Below are 22304 nucleotides of genomic sequence, written 5' to 3'. Positions count from 1 at the left end.
TATATTGATTCAGAGTAGAATGAGTAAATCTAGCCACGGCTGCCATGAAATGATCGAAAGCCTTGCGAAGGTTCAAATAGGTGTTCGAACACAGGTGGGAGACAATTTTAGAGGTGGTTCTCCATGACAATATAAGACGAAAATGAAGAGTAAGAAAATTGTAATTTTCGCTCCATTTTTTAGTTACTAACAATTAAAAAACCGCCTAAAATGCGGCTACCCGGCCAACAAAGGTGCCTCGCAAGAAGTCATCTGTCAAGACTTCGGCGTGTAATCCGTCCGGTGGCTATAGTGTGTGACGTCAAAGCCTAACCATTGGGTGCGAGCGAGGACCCCTTTCGATGCGTAACTGTCGCGCGCCATTATGACGTAAGCAACGTACACCTCTGTCGACGGGGTTGCCGCATTTCAGGCGAATTTTTAATTGATGATAACTAAAAAACGAACCCGAAATCGCAATTCTTCTATTCTTCATTTTCGTTTTATATTGTCTTGGAGAACCACCCCTTAAATTTTCTCCCACCTGTAGTCGAACACCCTGTATACAAAACCAACATCCAGCCTCGTCCTTACGAAAAAGTTTTCATTCTAACAACAGTATTATCTTTCTAGGTTTTACCATGTGTCCCAGCATTATCAATTAACGATAACATACTGTACAACTCGAACTAATTTCTCCATAATGAACCACCCCATTCTCGGTCGAACCATGGCTGCCCCGGCATTCCGCGTAGTGGAATAATAAAACAAAAGCATGCGCATAGAGCCCGCGGAGAGCATTCTTTTCTAGGAAGCACGTCACGGAGAGTTGTTCATGCTTTGGTTCCTTGGAAAATGTCGCCGATGTCTCGTTAGCGTATCTGCATCGGTAGCAGGGACGCGTAAGCATCGCTTCAGCGATTCTTCCTCGGCGGCAGCAACATGGTGACCCCGATGTTGTCTGAGGCGAGGGTACGGTCATTACGAGATAGAGAGGCGGGTAGTATCTTAGCGGTTCATAATGTGACAAGCCGAAGCGCAGTCCACCCTTCCCCACCCTCCCAGCCCATCCTGTTATTTACTTGTTATCTCTCTGCATTCGAGCCGAGCCGCCTGCAATACGGTCGGCAGTTATGAAAGGCATCGCTGCTCGAGACAGCTCCTACGAGGAACTCGTACAACATTCTCCGCTGATCGCTTCCTTCGCGCCCCGGCTCCCTTTCTCCACTTATCGTCCTGTCTGGCCATTCGCTTCCCTATCTACTTAGACGTGATCGAGCTCTGTGTCGCGTCGCGAGTCGTGCATCATCCCCGACGATGCCTCTTTCAGCTTCCTATTAAAGGAGCCCGTGATCCTTTCGTCCGTCAGCGTCGGATGATTGATACGATTGCTCTCTAAGAACGTGTCTACCTTCACCGAGATCTCATTGTTGCTTCGAGGATTTTGTTTATTAACGACGTTCCAGCCGGCGATCGAACCCCCGGGGCACACCATGCACGAGCAATCTCGATATCCGTTCAACGCGTTTCGTCGTCTCGGGTTCCATTAACCCCTTGCCGGGTTATTCTATAGGTCAGTCGACCGTACCCGTTTCGGATCCAATCGTCCAATTACAGGTCGCCGCGTCTATTGGAGCCCGGGATCCGTTCTCCACGGTCTGGCCAAGTGTCTCTTTATAGGAAGAAGATTCCTTTCTTTAACTTTCCTCTCTTCCTCTCTTTCTTTCTCCCTCTCCCTCTCTCTCTCTCTCTCTCTCTCTGTCTCTTTTTCTCGACGAGCGGGGACCAGAAAAGGCGCCGATGCAGTTAACTTAATCCAGGTGCTGATTGGACACGCTAACCGAGACCGACGGAATGCGCCAACCGGGGCGGAAGCGAGGGAAAAGTAAAGAGGATGCCGCCGGCTGCTGCCCCCGGACTGCGGACTGACCTTAATTGTGCCACGCAATTATGGCCACTTCCGTTTGATAGGAGTAATGCGCCGTTAGAAAAAGAAAGTCCCGATAAAGCCGGCGGAATCTGTGGTTATGAGACCGTCACCTGCACAAAGGCACTCCTCTGCCAGCCTCTCGTTCGCAGAATAAAAATCTTCCGACGCTATTCGCTCGATGTTGACCCTCGCCGTCTTCTTTTCCGCTTGCTCGGTGTCTCTCGCTTGCCTCCCCTCCCCTCCCCTCCCCGTTTCCCCCTCTCCGCCGCTCACTCTGTCTCCTCTATCTCGCTGATCAAGATTGTACTGTTACGTCGCAGCTTTACACATGACGAGATGGTCCGGGATCTTGTTGAGTCTCTGATGCAGACACGTGCATATGTTGCAATTTTGAAGCCACAGGCATCGGGTCGCAGAACGACCTGTATTTTACATTATCCGCGTGCAATTGCAAGACAGATGAAGAAAGAAAGAAAAGTTGAGGCGCGTAAAACCATTTTTCGCCTATTTCTGTCGGTAACGTGGCCACTCCACCTTATCGCGAATCTACGGAGTCTTGGCTCTTAAGTAGCGTTCTTAATTCATCACCTGCTGATGTCGTGTCCACTTTGTTAAAAAACTGGGAACCTTCCTCTTTCGAATGATCCCTTTCCGAGCGAAAAATATTCTCATACAGGGGTGGGTCGCCACATTTTGCCATCTAGATTTACGTCTTTATTATTACGCATAGCAAACAATGTTTCAGATGAAGTTGAATGGTTTTGAGAGGGGCACATTCTGATGGTACATTTTTTTTGTAGGTGGACGTTTAAAGGACATATGAAGGTCATTAATGTTTTTTTAAATGGAATCATATATTTTTTATTGCATCAGCTGATGCTCCTTCATATTGTTTACAAAAAAGTATTAATCTATTTGTGTAAAAAAATATTTTAATTCTAATTTGTTAGGAAATCTCGACTTTCTGGTCAACATTATGAATTCAATGTGATAATGTAGTAGGAGAGCAAGAATTATCATTGTAAATATTTACATTTTCTGTGTTGACAATTCTTGCTCTCGTACTTATTGTGAAATTTAGACTTATTGGTCCATACTTTATCGAAGGATCACTAACCGGACCAAAATATGCACGTTTTTTATCAAATGCTCTATAGACATTTTTAGATGATTTACCATTGCATACACAACAAAAAAATGTGGATTCAACAGGATGGTTGAACCACAGAGGGATGGTGCCCTGCTCATTATTTAAGAATAGCAAGGGATACGTTAAATCGAATGTTCCCAAATCGTTGGATAGGGCGTGGTGGCCCCATTCATTTTCCGGCAAGATCACCAGATCTAACGCCCCTCGACTTTTTCTTGTGGGGCTACTTAAAAAATAAAGTGTACGCTCAGTCTCCGACTACAATGGCCAATATGAGGGATCGTATCATCAATGAGTGTAACAAAATAACATCGGATACACTACGCAATGTTAGTAAGTCATTAACTTCTTGATTCAGAAAGTGTTCTGATGCAAATGGTCGCCACATTGAACCTTTTCCGTAGAGACATTACAATTGAAATATCTCCTAAACTAATGATTCTTTTACACAAATAGATTAACACTTTTTTGTAAACAATATGAAGGAGCATCAGCTGATGACAGTCCACCTACAAAAAAAAATGTACCATCAGAATGTGTCCCTCTCAAAACCATTCAACATCATCTGAAACATTGTTTGCTATTGACGTAAATCTAGATGGCAAAATGTGGCGACCCACCCTGTATAAGGAGGAATAGTTGAGGCACGTAAAACCATTTTTCGCCTATTTTTGTCGGTAACGTGGCCACTCTACCTTATCGCGAATCTACGGAGTCTTGGCTCTTAAATTGTCATAAAAGCATGAATCCGCAATCTACGAATGACGTGATCTTTCAGGGCCGCGCGTAACAGAGTATCGCCGCGTGCTCGGCGACAGTAAAAGGAAAATCCGTTCCGACGTTGTCGAACGTCTTTCGTTTATGTCGAGGAGAGAAAGGAGACCGAGGAGTTTCGCGAGAGGAGGAGCCGAGAGTTTGTGCGAACAACGCGAGGATGAGCGGAAAAGTGGTAAACAACGTTTCTCCAGCAGCAAAGATAATTAACTCGGTTCCGCGTTCAACTGTTTAAATTTCGTTGGCGTTCTCGGTTTTTTCCCCCTGTTCCCGTGATTGCGTTCCGGGTACCACGCGCAGACCAATCCGCGTTATTCGTACACCGTTCGCTTCTCGGTAGCCATTCGGTGCCGAAGAATAAGGCGATGAGGTCCTTTTTCTCGATGCGAATTTGTGGAAAAGAATATTGTGCTTGGTTGATGGAAACAATCGCCGAGAAACTAATTTTGCTGACGCAGTCCTCGGCACAATAGGGTTTATCAGATAGAAATACAATTTGTTATGTTCTCCTCTTCGAAGAGAACAAGTAGAAAAATGTATTATTTAACGTTACGAAAGTGAACCTTGCGAAAAATGTCTGGGTTAAGTGTCACACTGAATGTCACTGTCTTTTTATGCAAAATAAATATGGTCTCAGTCAATTGTAAGAGATGGAAGCGAAACGACAATCTGTTTTAATAACAATAGCGTTGAATTCTCCTAATGTTTACACAGTTCCGTATTTGAGATACATATTTTCGCTACAAATGCAGAAAACTCGTAGTCTAGTAATTAATATCAGAATTAATTATGTTTAATCGTTATGGTCACTGAGGCGGTGTCCAACGTGTTGAATTTGTACTTAATATTATATTTAATGGGTTTCGAGATATTGTGCCTACCAATTGACGAAACCCATGGAGGAAGTCATACTGAAAGCGAAGTATCGATAACAGTTTTGGTCGGGTTTCCAAACGTCGAGAGTAAAATATCGCTGCCGGAACTATGCGAAAAAGGACAGCATTGAACGTGCCGAGCCTATGTGGGTAATCGATACTTCCTATTGAAGCAGGATTTGTGCTGTGTCTTTGGTGTTGTGTGCACAATATATCTCGGGAGACATTGAAAATGACGCGCGTGTTTAGTAAATCGTTGAATTTTTATTCAACCATACAGTCCCTCGCAATAATATTCGGACACTTCTAAAAAGGCTATAGGCCCCCATACAAATTTGAAAAAATAACACTTACTATTTTCTCTGCAATTTTTTAAAAATTTCTTTTTCACATCATGTCGTAAATTGTTATAACTTCTCGAAAAGATCGTATGGTCCAATATTAACAATTTTATCGTCCTTTTATAAGTGACCGAATATTATTACGAGGGACTGTATATGATCCTCGTATTTCTTAAATTTATAACATTGAAAAGATAAGTGCTACGACTATGACTGAATGTATAAACATACATACATGCATGTGTATAGTATTTGAAGTCTAATACTTTTCTTAATGCAGAATGGTATTTCTGTCTCACTCGATGTATAGGTAAGAGTTAACTACGTTACATTCCATTCAATTAGCAGCCATAGCTGTCCTGCAAATTACTCTCGGCCATCAGACGGGCGACGGACCGTTGTAATTATTAAACGTGTCAAACATCAATTAGCCGGAATATCGATTAATTGTACATCGCAGATGTCTTGGCAGATACACCGCCACCGTCTCGATCGCCTAACGCTGACGATGACGATACGTTTCAACGTTCGATTAATCGTACGTCAATATCTTGATTGTTAAGGCTTGTAATATTACATTCCGTTTATGGAATTATTATGGAACCAAGTTTAAAAATCCCCCAGAGACGTACGAGCGAGGCTCCGTGTCTGACCATTGCCTGATACTTCTACTTGCAGTAAGCGTTCATGAAATTCGTGAAATTGTTGTGAATTACGGAAAAACCAGATCGTAATATTTATAATTAAACTGTGGATTTTTGCGCAAAATAAAAATTGCATCGATTGCAAGAATTAGAAACCACTTGGGAATTTCTTTTTTTAATCATTTTAGAAGGTTCGAAGTAACATATCGACGGATTTTAATTGTTTTAATTTTTTTATTGTAATTTTTAGATGCATAGAATCCACAGTTAATTAATAATAATACTAGTATTAGTACTGGAAATAGTAAACAGTACGATGAATACTCTGAAGATTTATGACAGGTGAATCCAATAAGAAAAAATGTATTTCGGTCGAAGTGTTCCACTTTTTCGCCGGACAACGAAAGAAATCTCAAAATTCGAGCGGACAAAATGAAAGACGTATGTTCCACGTGGAAGCCTGTCTCGGAATAATAAGAAAAATGGCCAATGCAGACATTTGATACGGACGTAGGAGAGACGAAGGTCCAATTTAGCGGGATTTTTGAATTGCAGAGGTTCAACATCTTCCGCGTTCGTTTTATTCGTATCACGTGCCGCCGTGGATCTGCACGAAAGATAAAACGTTTGACAAAAGGGATTTCTAAACCGAGCCGACCTTTACTAAAGGACGTGAGTTCCTCAGACGAGTTCCTTTCCCTTCAATGTTCTTATTTATAATAGAAGATATTTTGAATGGGGTCTACCCAACTTCGACTATCACATTGTACCTTTAGAACGGCTCGTCTATGTTGAATTATTCAATCGGTGTAGGTAGAAGGGTTTTAATGTACAGATTCTTATATGTATTATATGTATTAAGTCCTAGTATTAAGTCATAAAGAAATTATTTTTAAAAATGTATCTAGAAAACACAGAAATAAAATGAAAAATAATATGATTTAAGATATAAAATTGTAGGTGTGCAGCACTGATGTTCTGAAGATAATCGCAGGTATGAACTATTTCTTGAAAGAAGACCTGGAAAGAAAACACTTAGCCTCTATATTGCAAGTTTAAAGGACATGCTTCTAAACTATAATGAGATCAATTTCATCCGGACAATCTGAGTTAGATAAATCATAAATATTTTATTTAATCTTGATATTATAATCTCACATGAATCTGATACCGGTGCCTATCGATTCCAATGATACCAACATTTTCATAGAAGGTGCTTCTGGACTCTAAAGACTTTCGTAACGGAATCGCAGTAATCTCGTCCTTTGCTAGCAGTCTAAATCGAATAACCAGGGTGTGCGGTCATGCCGCGGAGCTTCGGGATTCGCCGAAAGTTCTCGAAAGTGGGGAAGCTTCACGGAAAATTCGCGACCGCAATTTTCAATGGCCGCGGAGATTGTCGAGTCCGAGGAAATATTTGCAGTCCATGAACGGATTAAATCTGGAATCTAGTCGAGCGATTCGATGGCCGGGCGAAACAGTTACCGGGTATACCCCCCCCCCCTCTCGTGTGTCAAGGGATGCCGGGAGAAAAGACGGATCTCCGTTTTCTTGTTTCCGGTTGCTGGTAACCGGAAGTTCCGGGCCGACAGACACACCGTCGAATATTTGCCTTGGCCGTCGGAGTGAAAAACAAATATTGTCGGGTTGCCCGTGAATGGGGTCCGGGCGTTTGCTATGTTCGGGAGGCGGACCTGCTCGTCGCCGTGAAACGAACGTGTCATTATCCCTCGCCGGGAAATAAATTAGAGACGAGATCCGCTGCTTCTCGGGTACAAACATTGACCCGCCGCGCCGCGCACGAGGATTTCTCTGATTACGCACGCGCCCGGAAATTCGTGCGGACCGACGCGGACGTGTCTCTCCGCGAAACGAAAGACAAATGGGAAGGCGAGAACGTTATGAACGGAGTTTTCGAAAGTGAAACAACCCCGGGGAATCGCGTTTGCTTAAATTCATGGCATATTCATTAAGATTTCAGCCGTACTTCCGAAGAAGTCGGCCGCGCTACCGGCGACAAGTTTCGCAATCGCTCCGCGCAATAGAAATCTGCTCGCTAAGCCGACGAGCACCGGATACAACAAATGATTGAATTAATTTATAGAAAATAGCAACCGGAGCTTCCGGTGAGCCGACTCGAAAATCGTTTGCGAGGAAAGCATTGGTGGATCGATATTAGTTTATTTCACGATTTTCACTGTTTTTTGTATGTCCTTTTTACCGCGTTTTTATTAACTCGCTTTCTCGTCAATGTGTCTGTCTGTTCGGTACTTTTGCAATTGATTTAAAACCAACTTCCCGATGAGCTAGGGACTTGAAACTTGAAACACAGCTCAGAACTGGATGACATCGCACGCAAGACTGAAAAGCAGAAAATAATGATTTAAATGAAAAACATTTTCTAACGTACCACGTTTTTAAGGCGGACTAAAAAGTATAAAATAATTTGTCCTAGCCCCATACAGATAGTCCTGAAAATTTGTGATTGTGAATTTTTAACAGCTATGAAAATACTTGTAAAATTTAAAGCGAAAAACGTGGGGCGCAGGCAATAAATGATCGATGCGTGAACAGTTCACCTAAGTCACTGACAATTTCACTGCAAATGATATGAACTGTTCTGCGAGTTTTCTCAAATCTGACAAGTATTTTCATAGCTATTAAAAATTCACAATCACAAAGGAGAAATTATTTTATACTTTTTAGTCCGTCTTAAAAACGCGGTATATTAAAAAATTATTTTTATTTACATAATTATTACTCTTTTAGAGGCTGATGTGTTTCCTTTTCAAGAAAGTGTCTCAATTTCCAAAGAAAGCAGTTCTTTAAAATCAAGATGAAAGACAGATTAATGGATCTAGTTATGGCTGCCATGAAAGCATTCGCCTCACGACGTTTGAAAGCGTGTAAATATCATAAACGCATAAACGTCCGCAGCCTGTAATTGCGATCGCGAGAATAGAGTCGTCGCAATGTAAATTGATGCGCGGTGTGTAACGGAAGGGGTTTAACGAGGTCTTAAACGCGACGAAAAACTCGGTACGTAATGCTATGTATTACGCTCTGACAGCTAGTAAGGTTTCCGGAACACGGTTGTACTTCGTGATATCTGGAATTTCAGCCATTCGTGTCGGGAATATTAACTCGCGGCGCATTTACCTCTATCGCGGCGCTGTATCGAGATGTATAAATTCAAATCGTCGCAGGCAGCGGCTCCGACCGAAATAGGAACGATTTCCGGTTCAAATGTTTTGACAAGAGGCAAGATGTATGTGCGGGAAATTGTTCGAACACGATCAAACAGACATTATGCGGCTGATGGAGAGAAAGCGAAACGGTTTCGACGTCTTCTACGGCGCCGCGCGGCGCGCACGGATATCCGTCTATTGTTTCATACTTTGCCGCCCGAACGAGTATGTAAATAAATTTCGAGTTTCCCCGCTGAAAATGGTTCTTCTGCTTCGACGAGGGCTATCCAACTACTACGTGCTCGGGGTAACGTTGTATCTTCCTCGTGAATACTTAATAAAGTCTTCATTACGATAAAAACAGGAATGTCCAGAATTCACTTTACGCTGCGCTGCAAACTTTGATGTGAATTGCACACGACAAAGCGGACACGAAGGTTAAATTCACTCTTAAATGCGTCATTTCCCCTAAACTATTAACACACTTGCAAACATCTAATTTAAGTTTCAATGAATAAATAATTCGCAAGCCGTATCGCTTCGTTTCATTTTGCCAGCAGTGGGGGCCGTCCATCGATGTGCCAATGAAAGGCCGTTTACAAAAGCAGCGAATAACTCCGCCATTGTCTGATATTTCATTTCGACAAAAAATCTCGAATAACGTGAAGGCTAACATCGCCGTGAGAGCCGGCATTTTTCACTCATTAATTACTCTGAAAAAAATTCCGGGAAACATATTTTTAGGTGGTCTACCCCCTCGAGCTTAAAAAGCATCTCCGCAACTTCCAAAGAGGGCCTCCGCCTAACTGTCAAAAGCAATTCTATAGAACGAAATGACAAGAGGGAAAGAGCATCACGGCAAGAAGCTCACAACGAAAGGTATGGTCGACAGGATTGGCGGGCCAGCGACAGAACGAGGCTAACAATTTCCCTCTACTTTCCCCGTCCAGCTTCGCGAGCCAATTCTTCTCGCTCTCGAGAAGAACGCTAATGCGTCGGATTAACGAACTTGTATATTTTATTAAGCCGCTCTACCTTGTCGCGACGCTCTCCCCCCCTCTCTCTCTCTCTCTCTCTCTCTCTCTCTTTCGTCCCCTACGGCGGTTTCCGCGTCCCGCAGTTATTTCGCGGAATCACAATAAACGTGCGCGGCCGTTAGGCGGATTCCTCTAATCCCGGCGAGAGGAACCCGGCTCGCAATTTATCAAATTCAACAATGCGCGGACGGAGTTGCTCGCGAAACGGTGCCCGTCGCTCGAACCCGCAATTTTTCACCGTGCGACGTTATTAAATATACAACCGCGGGATCTGCGGGAGAGTGTTCAGGACCACTGCCGCGAAATTAACAGGTCGGCGAATCGCGTGACGCACTCCGGCACCTCCGGTTCGCGAGGATTTCCGTCCCTCGGCATGCGAGTACTTGGAAACCAATTATAATTAAATTAGTTTCGAGGGATTCCCATCTCATTTACTGCGACATTTTTCTCCGAGCCAAATCATTGTTTTTTCTGTCCACTCGGTGCTCAAGTGTTAGAGATCCTTATTTTCCGTATACTCAACACTGTTCAACATTGTATTCAGTACTCGTGTAATTTTTTTAACACCATTGTTAACTTATGATTCAACACCCTTCACGCGCGCTTATGTTACCCTGAATTTAATTCGCGCTACTTCTAAAACATTGCTATTCATTTTTTGATCGAGGCTCCATGAATGATTTAATGGTATAAAATTGAATTAAAGCATCGTTTTTTGTAACAATATTTATTTAACACTAGGTTTACGTGGTACTAAGAGTTACCGTTTTACAGTACTTTGTAAATATAACAAGAATGTGTCTATCCAAATTATTAGTCGTTTTTTTAAATAATATATACCAAAAGAAGTAAATTTGTTGAATATTTCCTCGTGGATGCATCATCACAATCTCAATAATCGTAAATTTTCTTTCGATATAAGACGATGGCTCGAGACCAGCTTTCGTCGTATTTCGGATGAAGAAGACGAAGAGGTGATAACGATTTTCTTATTCCGGAATAAAAAGCATCGTCTTATATCGGAATAAAATTGTACATATTGACGGTCGCTCGAGCTTATCCCCACCGCTACGGATCGCGAATGACTCCGGCATAGCATAAGCACCTGTTAGTTGAACGTTTTTTTGCGAACAGTATGAAGCCTGTCCGCAATGATTCAGTACGAAAAAATGTGATTAAATATGCGGAATGTGTAACAAATCTAGCGCAAACATTAATTTTAAACATATTTAACACTAGGTTTACGGGGCCCGTCAAAATGGCGGGTTCTAATATTTTTAATTGACAATTATTAAGCTTCTAAAGACACATCCATGAGGAATTATTCAACAAATTTATCTCTTTGGGTATGTGTTATTAAAACAAAATGGCTAAAACTTTGGGCAGCAAATTCTTGTCATTTTTATAAAGTAATGTAAAATAGTCGCTTTTAGTTCTCCGTAAACCTAGTGTTAAAACTGTAAAATCGACCATTCACATTGTTAAAAACCTGTTAAAACCTTCCTCTTTCGAATGAGCCCTTTCCGAGCGAAAAATATTCTCATACAAGGACGAGAAGTTGAGGCACGTGAAACCATTTTTCCCCTATTTTTGTCGGTAACGTGGTCACTCTACCTTATCGCGAATCTACGAAGTCTTGCTCTTAAGGGGGCCGGCATGGTTTGAAATCCATATACGTATGCAAGGGTCAAAACCTTTTCAAACTTCCGCTTCAATGTTGCAATGAGCAGTTTAGAAGTGGTCAATTGTGTTTCCTAAAAGTCCAATCTACGTCTGTATGGAGCCCAAATTGCGAATTTCTACCTCATCGTGGAGTAATTTGTAATATTCGGCAGAAAATTCGAACGTCTGAAGCAAGTATGACGTCACAAGATGGCTGCCGCTGAGAGATTCTCTTAATTTCGAGAGATTTAGTGTTCGTATCGAAAAAAAGGCTCTATACAGACGTAGCAAAGCCATGTACAAACACGGTGGTATGCATTTTTAATTGATTACTTACATATTTAAGACGTAAAATGTCTAGAAAAAAAGGCACAGCGTAACATAGCGCGACAGTCAAGGCCAAATGCCTGCCGGCCCCCTTAGCGAGACCTGGTCGCATCATTTTCCTCACGAAAAAAAAGACCTGGTCGCAACCGTGGTCGCAGTTTAGGTCGAAGCGGCCGCTATTTATCGAATCGTAACCTCGATACTGGTTGTCGGCGGGCTCTCGACGGTCTATTCAGCCGCGAACGTTTTCAGCGAACACTTTAATGCGAGTCAAGTTCCGCCATTCAGATATTTCGCGTCGAGCCTCGGCGCGATACACGCTTTTCAGGCCGGATACAACGCGAACCCCCACGAAATTCGACTACGCAGATGACGCACCGATCAGACGCACACCGGACCACCGATACGACGCAACGCGACGCGACGCGACGCGGCGTCACGATCTATGATACCGCGCAGATTTATCGTTGTGATTTATCGTCGCTTAATTAATTTACATCTGGGAAGAGACTTGCGCGCGACATTATCGTTATCGAAACCGACACCGGCGGAACGCTCGGCAACCGGACGCCCACGCGCGTCGAGAGATACTGTCGGTCGCAAAAATACTGGGTCACTAACTATTCGATGCAGTAATCGATCTTCTAGTATCAAGTTAATCTCACAACTTTTTTACTAGGTTCTGTGTGAAACATGATCAGTGGAACATTGTTTAATAAATGTTCTAACGTTAGAAATATCCATAGGAACAGATAAAGACACAAAACATAAAAAGAACGTACAAAATAAAATATAAGAAACTTAAATAATATGTTATCTGTAGAATAATATTTTTCTACAATACTCTCTGTGTCAATATTAGAAGTGTTCATAATAATTGCCGCTCAATAGCCTTAAAAATCTTCGATATGTCTTCAATAGCGAGTATTCATTATAAAGTGTCATCCAGTGTTTAATGAAGACAAATGTTGCAATTTATCATGACAAAACAAAATGCTAGAATTGAAATATCATTTGTCGGGAACGTCTTCTGTCGATTTATGGTATGATAACATCATAAAACAAAACTACAGTGACACTACAATATTGTAATAACAATATCTCGTATCACTATGATATATTTTTACTGAATTTTTGTATCCCCCTAACGAAATTGATTGAACTGCACCCTCGGAACGTTATTGAATTCGAAGCACATATCCCGGCAGTAATAATATTAAAATTTAATAATCCTATTACGGTTTAAGTATATCAGCAACAGTCGAGCACGATCAACAACTGAACTGTTGATCGAGTAAAATCAGCCTTTTCAAGCTGCGTCATTGAACACTACTGTATAAAATCATAAAATCATTTAGTAAAAACCAGAATCGGGAAAAGTTTGTGTCAGAGACTAAGAAACTCTTTGGAGTAAAAATTAGATAAAAATGTAGTTAACGTTTGTTTATTAATTCCATGAACTCATTTGCTTTAAAGTCTCTTTCATGTTGTAAAATGGCGCGGGAAGCTGGCGTTGCTTTTCCTCCAATGAAACTTTACAAATTCAAACGACTCCGCAAAGTTTAATCAATTTTTCTCCACATTCATTTCAATGCGACCTCTCGGAGGGAAGTCTTTTCTTTGCGATAACCTCTCAAAAGTTGATCTGCGATTTTATTGTACTTTAAATGAAAAGCTCATAGAAATGTATAACAGTTTATTAGTAATTATTTGTTTTCAAGCAATTTGTTTCAGGAAAGGGGTTCATTGAACAGGGGTTGAAACAAGGCACAGTTATCCTGATATGCGTTGAGACTGTTTTATAATCGCAAGAATTCAACGACCGGCAATTTTTCGGTTATAATTTAGTGTTCCCGTTAATTTCGTGGAGTATAATCGAGAGAGAGAGAGAGAGAGCATGGAAGCGGCGACCGCACGCATTCGTTGGAAATATGGCGGCGTCGACGCGTAAGAAACTATTTTCTGAAGAGGGTGTTTCGTCCTGGGAAGCGATGGTAGCGTCGAGACTGGCGTTACTTTTATATCACGTTTCGTCATGCCGCGGTATGCCGGCGCGGCCCGCATAAAAATGGGTTACTCTGCGCTGGGTGTCTCGCGAAACTCACAACATTGCTCACCGGGCTTGTATGACAAAAGCGCAACACGCTATTCTACAAAATGCACACGTACCTGCGGGTGCATCCAGTCAAGTGCTCGCGAGAGCGCGGCCTGTCCCGAGCTTTAACCACGTACGAATGGTCGGAGACACGTCACTGAGATATACGATACCGACGCGATTTATCATCGTGACTATTCCGAACGCAGCTCAGGGGCGGCAGTTTTCATAGTTCGCTCCTACCATCGAATCGGCCCCCGGGCCGTTCACCTTTCGCGACCGGCCATCGAGGAACTGCGACAAAAGTTGCTCGTATGATTTATCGAAGCTTTCCTGCGCGGACACCGACATCCATCCAAGGATTAAACTTCTTTCTGCGCATTGTCATAATACCCTCCTATAACGCGGGTACAGTCTTGTTCCGATATAAGGCGAAGGCCCGGGACCGGGTATCGCCGTATATCGGATATGCTGTTAGACCGAGCCGAGAAAGAAGACGAAGAATGGACGAGAGGTAGAAGCAGACCATGAAGTAGTCGGTCATACCTAATGTATTCGTTTCGTAAGTACTATCGCACAGTTTAGAAATTCGAGCCGAGCCGACGGGCAAGCGAAGGAAGCAGCCGGTTCGATTACATCACGGCTGACGGCTTAGTTTAATTAAATCCCAAGATGTTGATTAATTTCCAGACACTTCGGTCAACGCGTCGCGAAGAATGGGAGGGTATACTCGCTCGGAGGAATCGTGTCCCTTACCGTATTCACGTAACTGTTCAGACGTTTTAATTACCCATCCCTAGTTCACCCTCGTTTCCGCTGTAACACCGGTTACACGTATTATTCACGGGTAATCAGCCAGCGCCACGTTAAGGGGCGATTCTTCAATTAAATTTGGCTCGAATCATTCGTGATGAGACCAGCTCTTCCATAATTGACGCAGTTCGAGCTCCGGAAAACTCTAGATAGCGCAAAGATCAATTAAAACGGAATCAAATCATTGTTTTGTGTATGTTTAGCGCGCAAGATTATCATTAGACCGCGCATCTTCGTGCAAAGTAAGAATTTTTCCTTTCAAATAATTTTAATTTCACGAAGAAAATAGTGCAAGAACATTTTTAAATTTTTCCACCCTCACAATTTTGAACTTCGTCTATTCATTTTTATCATGAATACATAAAATCTGCAGTCCATTGATGATCATTGGGAAGATGATGCAGACTGTACCAAGGGTGCTCGAAAGTTCTCAAAGGGTGTAGCCGGAGGTCAAAAGTGTCCCCAAATCAATCAGAATTTGCAACAGGCCATTCGACAGCTTATCCAATGAAAATACTTCGTGCCAATTTTCAACCCTATATGTCGACAGGGAGGGGGGTAGTAGTGGGGTGACAAAGAAAATCAAGCTTTTCCGTAATTTCTCTTATCCTGTTCAATTGAAAATTCTGAAAAAATCGGGCATATTTTAGCTATTAGAATGCACATCTGCGATCTTTTTCAGAATTTTTAGCTTCGAAACCGAATTGTAAAAAATGAAAAAAATGTTGAAATGCCGATTTCATGTAGAAGTTAGGAGATACTAAGTTTACGCTTTTACAGTTTTATCATCTCGTTATGGTTGTTAACATATAATTTTTCAGATTTTTCAAAGTGGGGGCACATAACCAAAAGATCTAAAACCGCTGAAAACACTGTATAAACAAATTGTTTCACCTGATCAGTTTCTAGTTCTGGAACAAATCCAGCACATTTTCTGAAAAACTTTGAGGTCACGGCAGGCTTTCGTCCAAATTGTCTGCGTTTCCGTGTATCCCTTTTTCATGGTAGGGAAACAAAACAACAGAACGGCGATATTACATGGCTTTTGTTGCTTCGAGCGTATCGAGGGAATAGTGTGGATCGTTGGAAAGAGCGTGATCGAAAAGAAGAAAGAGGAGTCGCAAAATCCAACGCGACGACCGAGTACTACGTACATTTCATTCATTCTGCTATCTGCACGATGAAAGAATAGATGTACGCCGGATTTTTACTGGCAGTAAACTCTCTTTTATCGTAGCCGTGCAGTTTTATATTCGCATCAGCTCGGTATTCATTCCAGCATTTCGGCGATTCAATAAATCATGCCGGACGAACCCGGCCGAATTTCTCTCGCCTTAAATAATTTTCGCGGTGTTTGACTCGGGCTACGTCATCAGGCAATTCGACTTTCGTCGTACACATAAATCATGAATGATCCCGTGTTTAGAAAGGACGGTTATTTTCAATCCGGTGCCGAGGCTATCCTAATTGCGGTATTGTGCAGATAGTATTGTTTATTCATGATCAGCTGCCACTGGTAGGGCTTAAAAACGGCCTTCAATGAAGCATCTGGCTTCGGTATAAATCCAGAGCATCGATTTAGTGTCATTTCAAGGAGTTGCAATTAATAAGAAATGCTTGATTAAAGTCCATATCCAGGCATCATGTAAAATTATATGACCATCGTGGTGGATGAAATTTTTAAGTATATGGATTTTTAGGAAATCGACCGTGTTGTTAACGTATAATGTCTGCGGTCTTTTTATATCTCTCTATTTTCGAATATTTCGTGGAAATGCTCGAAACTATCCAATTAAATTCAAACTAAAGTATAATGAGTCGATGTCGACCATTTTTATCCTGCACAAAGATCCGTCTAGCAATGAAATTCAAGAAAACCCGAGTCTCATCACTGAAAAACCTTTGCAACGAAAAAATCGGGGATTGTAAGTACCTTTTTGTTTTTGATGAAGAAAAGACCCGTCGGTGCTATCAAACGAGTTCCAGACCCATCGTTATCTATGTCGGCCTTGTCGGAGGAGGAATTTTTATTGTCGCGCGATTCTTGAGGCTCTCAATTTGTTCGACAACGGCGAGTACATGGGGACGGTTTTAATTAAAAGACCGTCATGAGAAAACAGGCCGGCAGGAGTGCTGTTTCATGTTCGAAACCACTCACGAGTTCCCTTTCCATTTTCCATGGTAGAACGGCCGGCGGGCGTCGCGTTCTTTCAAAGTCCGCGCCCGCGAACTTTATAATCCTTATGCGGTGTTCCCGTAACGCGATCGTGTCTCGCGAGCTTCTGGTTAAGAGTAATCCCAGGACGAGAATTTCCGGTCAAAGTATTTTCTAATTGATCCCGGCGGGAAAGAGAGAGAGAGAGAGAGAGAGAGAGAGAGAGAGAGGGAGAGAGAGAAAGAGAGAACCAAGGGGAGACCAGGGGAACGCGACAACGGCTTACCAAGGAAGAACCAACGGGGGCCGCTTTTCACGAGCTTTCCGGGCGAAGGAGTGTCGTCGAAAGCTCGTGGAATCTTCCAATTCGACTAAGAAACTCGAACGACGTTGCAGGCAGTTTAATCGAATTCCACTGCGGAGACAAGAACCCCGGCTCTTTAGATCAAAGTACAGTGCTCGGCTCTGTACACGTGACCGGAAACGTCGAGAAAACGGAAATGTTGTTTTTCGTTCGTCGTGGCAAACTGGCGGATAGTTAACAAGCCTTATCTTGCAACAATATATAACAACGTATTGTCGATCGCGGGTCTTGAAATTGTTACAAAGATCCCTTGTCCCGAGTATCTGTTACGGAGAGCCGACACTTCCAATTATTTTCTGTTTCGGCTACAAAGGGACATATTGGATGGGAACGAAAGTTCGTACCGTTTTTTAATTAAAATCCTAAATTTAAGATATTTATTCTATATATTATAAGATATTTATTCTGTTCTATTATTTTTTGGCATTTTTTAAACGTATCATGTTATTGAATAAACCTACGAATAAATAACTTACTTTTATCTTTGAATTTTAATTGAAAAATACTACAAACTTTCGTTCCAACCGAATATAGAAGATAATAGGAGATCACTTATGGTAACAAGCGGAGAGATAGGAATATGTTTCCAGAAATAATATTTCATTATTTGTAAGAAAGGAAAAGTAAAAAGATATTTCAGATGCAAGCCTAAGTATTTTTTGATTTCATGACTGATGTATGTATATCAGTTTATAATAATGACAAGATTGTATACGTGGTGTTCATTTGAAAACTTTCCAGCCGTATATCTTGAAAACAATGAAAGATATTAAAATAGTGTAAAACACGTGTCCAAGAATTTCGAGGGGGAAAGAGGGGGGGGGGCAGTATCAGTTTTTTATTTGGATGACGTTTTCAAGATCATGTGAAGGTCAACTTTGTTTTTTGAAATGGAAACCTATATTTCTTATTATGGGATCTTATTGTACGTAAAAAAACGATTTTCGTTAAAGCATTTTACACAATAATATGTCTCGCTCTACTTCTCTTGAACACTAGAACGACCGGAGCAGTCAAAATGACTGCTTCCTAATTTTTTCTTTTACAATTACTGAAATTGTAAAAATGTTTTCATCGGAAATTTTTTAATGGACCTCTTCATTGAAGCACATATTACAATAAAAGTTGTATGAAGTCTGAATGGGCACAGTCTTGTCACTGTTACAAAGCAATGTACGTCAGTCGCATTTATTGCTCGGTCGTTCTAGTGTTAAATATCTCCGAAACAAGTGCACCGATAAAAAAATGTATCCTACGAAAATGGCTGTTTTTTTTTTTTACGTACAATAAGATCCCATAATAAAAAATATAGGTTTCCATTTGAAAAAAACAAAGTTGAAAACTGATACTGCTGATAGTGTTTCACACTGATAGTAGATAGTATACTACTGATAGTGTTTCACACTTTCTTAATACCTTTCATACTTTTCGAGATATTCGGCTGGAAAGTATTCAAATGAATACCCTGTATATTCAGGTCCCGCGCAATTTTTTTTTAAACAAAATAAGTACTACAGATAGCACATCAGAAAGTAAGTTGATTAAAAAATTTGTCACAAAAACATTTCAATGATTTCTTTAATGTTTATCTTGCCACAGTATCCTACTTCTTGTCCCTACACGTTCCGAGTGATACCGAGATATTGATGTTACAGTGTAAACAAGTACGCGTGCACGTAACAACGGTACGCTTCCCACGGTTAACATCAGACCTTGGTCAGCGTGGCTATCTCCCGAAGCCAGAAGACAAACGTTTCGATAGGTGGTCATGCAATTATGTAAATCTGACGTTAATTTCGTTACTCAGCTATTATCGAGTTACGTCCGCCGCCCCGTCCACAGCACCGGTTGATCTTACCCCGCATATTATACATATTCGAAACTTGGCAACTTTGCCGGCTGCTGTTCCTATAAAGTGCCGCCTCGATCTATTAGAAAGTTCCGCCATCGTTGTATTATCGCCATAATATATTTATCGCCGGATTTATACTGGTCAGAAGTTCGGACGTCCAGTGCTAGCCGAGCCGCACGAAGAATAATTACGTACCGAGGAAGGGTTTTAAACGGATCGTTAATCATCCCTCCGAATTCGTTTCTACGTATTTCCTTTCCTTACGCATGGATCGTCCACCGTGGCTAATCTACTTTCTTCGTGTGGTAATGGTAACAATGGGGAAAAGCTGTCTCCTGATCCCTTGAAATATGTTTCCCTTATTTAGTGTTTTTTCCAGAATAAATGAGGTTAATTCTTTTATTTACGTCACCGTTCAAAGTCGGATCGTTCACTGATCAAATACTAGAAGACGACGAGGTAACGTGGCCTCCTTGTAATTTTTTATAATAATTAAAAAGTATCTTGCAATCAAGGTAATTCTTTACACTGGGTTTACGGTTCTAATATTTTTAATTTAAAATTATTAAGATTCTAAGGATGCGTACATGAGAAATTATCCAGCAAATTTATTTCTTTGGGTACAGTGAACTCTCGATATATGTCAACGATACGGGCCTTGTCAGCGTCATGTATCGTCTAGGTGACCGAGCCGTGTTATGTTTATACTCCTCTCGTGCCGCGCGGCCCCTCGCGGGGTATACCCCGCGGTAGTGGGGATAATTCCGCGACGTTTATCATCCAGGCCTTGGCGACATATATAGAGAAATCACTGTATATATTATTTTAGAAGCATTGCTAAAAATGCGGGTAGCACGCTCTTGTTATTTTTGTAAAGTAATGCAAAATAGTCACTGTTAGTGGTCCGCCAACCTAGTGTTAAATTGCATCAAAATCCACAATCTAGCGATACAGAGTCGCCGATAGTGAGTCGCAGCTACTGAAATAAAACAGTATCTCGACAACGTAGAAATTTCGGTCTATTTTCATTGAACGTTGGCTCCGTCGAAAATTGTTCGTTCTATAATGGTGGTTTTCGTCTATCAAGCAACGTTCCGCGCAAGTAGATTTAGGATCGCGTAATAGGATTTTACGATACAATTTTAGGTTCGTCGGGTTCTCTAACATCAAAGGTGTTGTCTGATGCGTGACTAAGCGGTCGTTAAGTCTATAAAGGTATTCACGCAGTACGTCTGTAACGAAGTTTGCAAAGGGACTAAGGAGAAAGGAGCGCGGGCGTTGGCGCGAGCGAAGTTAAACTTTAAAGCGGAAAAGTTAAGGAACGATATACCACGACGCGTTGAGAATAACGACGACAAAGCCGTAGGTTGATGCGGCGAGAGAAGAGGGAGTTCTAAGTAAACGAATTGCCTTCTTGATCGGGCCACGGCTTTGAAGTTTCTGCGTGCACGGGTTTGTCCGAGTAAGAACTAGAGCCTTCGCGGAAATTAGCAAAACTTCCGGAACTGGGCCTTCAACTTTCGATCCTTGAAATGTTCCGTCGCGTTCTACCTAAAATCTGGATTAATTCGCGTTTACGGGCCAAATTCGAATCGCTTTAGCACCCATCGATCGCCATTATAAAGCGCGCCGATAATTCCGATAATGAAAATTAGTGTACCCGGTCTTGATAGCATATAAACCTGATGGCGGTGCCATTTATTAAACGCTCTGCTCATGTCTCCACGAAAGCATAGTTGTATACATTTTTCTCGTGCAATCTATTAGCTGTGTATTCTTCGTCCACGAGAAAATGGCAGATATTTCGGGTGAGGGGCAACAGAGGGGATCTCCGGGACCCAACTCATAATACTAGCGTAGTAGAGGCGTAGGGTTCTGAAGGGATAGTGGGACCAGATTCGTCAGATCAGGGGAAAAAGTTTCCCTCTCTCTCTGTCAGTACCGGATTAGAGTCACGTGACATTATGACACATACTGTCCGTGCCCCACAAGAAGTCTCGCGAGACGGCACAGGGGCAAAGGGGACCCTCGCTCGCTTCGCCTATCCCCATCATTGATGATCCCCTCCAGTAGTCCCAATGTTTAGGCTTTGACGTCACACGCTTTAACCAATAGTTCGCTAGAACCGAAAATGCGTGTGAAACGAGGCCTCTTCCACTCTGACCAATCAGCTGCGCGTTCCTTCCACGGGACTTCTTGCGAGTCACGCACAGTACACGACAGAGGCGAAACGCGTAGACCATAGGGGCGGAAGCGTGGGAGAAATAGCGTCGTAGAAGGGGCAAACGAGGAGAGCTGGAGAGGGACGTCGCGTGTATTTCGGTCACACTCGATAGGTTGTTTGTTTACTTCGTCAAACGACTCGGACTATAGCGAAATACTTGTAACGCGAAGTAGGGATATCAGGTAGAGGGGCGTAGATACCTAAAAATGTCTCTGAGCCATCTTCTGCGTGCGTTTGCGTAGTGTGCTGCAACTGATTTTGACAAAACCGGAATTCTATATTCGGCCACCACCCACTTTTAATTTATGCTTTTAATCGGGGATGAGTTCGAGTCATTCGAGTTCGCTATTTATTGTCTTCTTAATTCAACAAATAACACTTTCACTTCATCGTATCATAGTGTTGTGGATTGCATGGATTGTTCCATTAACTTAACTCAGTTCATTAATATACAGGGTGAGGCGCCAGGAACAGGCCACCTGAATAACTCGGCTGCTATTGGTGTTAGGAAGAAATGCATCAGATGGAACTTGCTTGGTTTCGAGGGGGCATTAATCTGATGTTAGTAGCTTTTTTGTAGGTGGACGCGTAAAGGACATATGAAGGTCAACTTCATTTTTTTAAATGGAATGTCCCATTTTTTATACCATAGGTCGATAGAGTATCAAAGTCTGAGCATAAAAGCGTTGACCCTCATATGTCCTAAACCTAATAGTTAACGAGATATTATCCAAAGAAGAAAGAAAATGATTTCGATAATATCTCGTTAACTATTAGATTTAGGACATATGGAGGTTAATACAGTTTTACTCAGAATTCGATAGTCTATGAATTCATGATACAGAAAGTAGATCTTTCCATTTAAAAAAATCAAGGTGACCTTGAAATCTCCTC

General features: G+C 42.0%; 1 protein-coding gene and 1 long non-coding RNA gene across 2 annotated transcripts in view; both read right to left on the bottom strand.

Moving 5' to 3' along the window:
• Positions 1-22304, bottom strand: part of LOC143352474 (uncharacterized) — a 465026-nt gene that overhangs the window by 365499 nt on the left and 77223 nt on the right. The gene's annotated exons all lie outside the window — the stretch shown is intronic.
• LOC143352483 (uncharacterized) overlaps positions 1-22304 on the bottom strand; it is a 98952-nt gene that overhangs the window by 1300 nt on the left and 75348 nt on the right. The gene's annotated exons all lie outside the window — the stretch shown is intronic.

The sequence above is a fragment of the Halictus rubicundus genome, chromosome 3 (assembly GCF_050948215.1).
Source record: "Halictus rubicundus isolate RS-2024b chromosome 3, iyHalRubi1_principal, whole genome shotgun sequence".
NCBI classification, from domain to species: domain Eukaryota; kingdom Metazoa; phylum Arthropoda; class Insecta; order Hymenoptera; family Halictidae; genus Halictus; species Halictus rubicundus.
The sequence above is the reverse complement of the archived record's forward strand: the minus strand, read 5'-3'. Positions and strand labels throughout refer to the sequence as shown.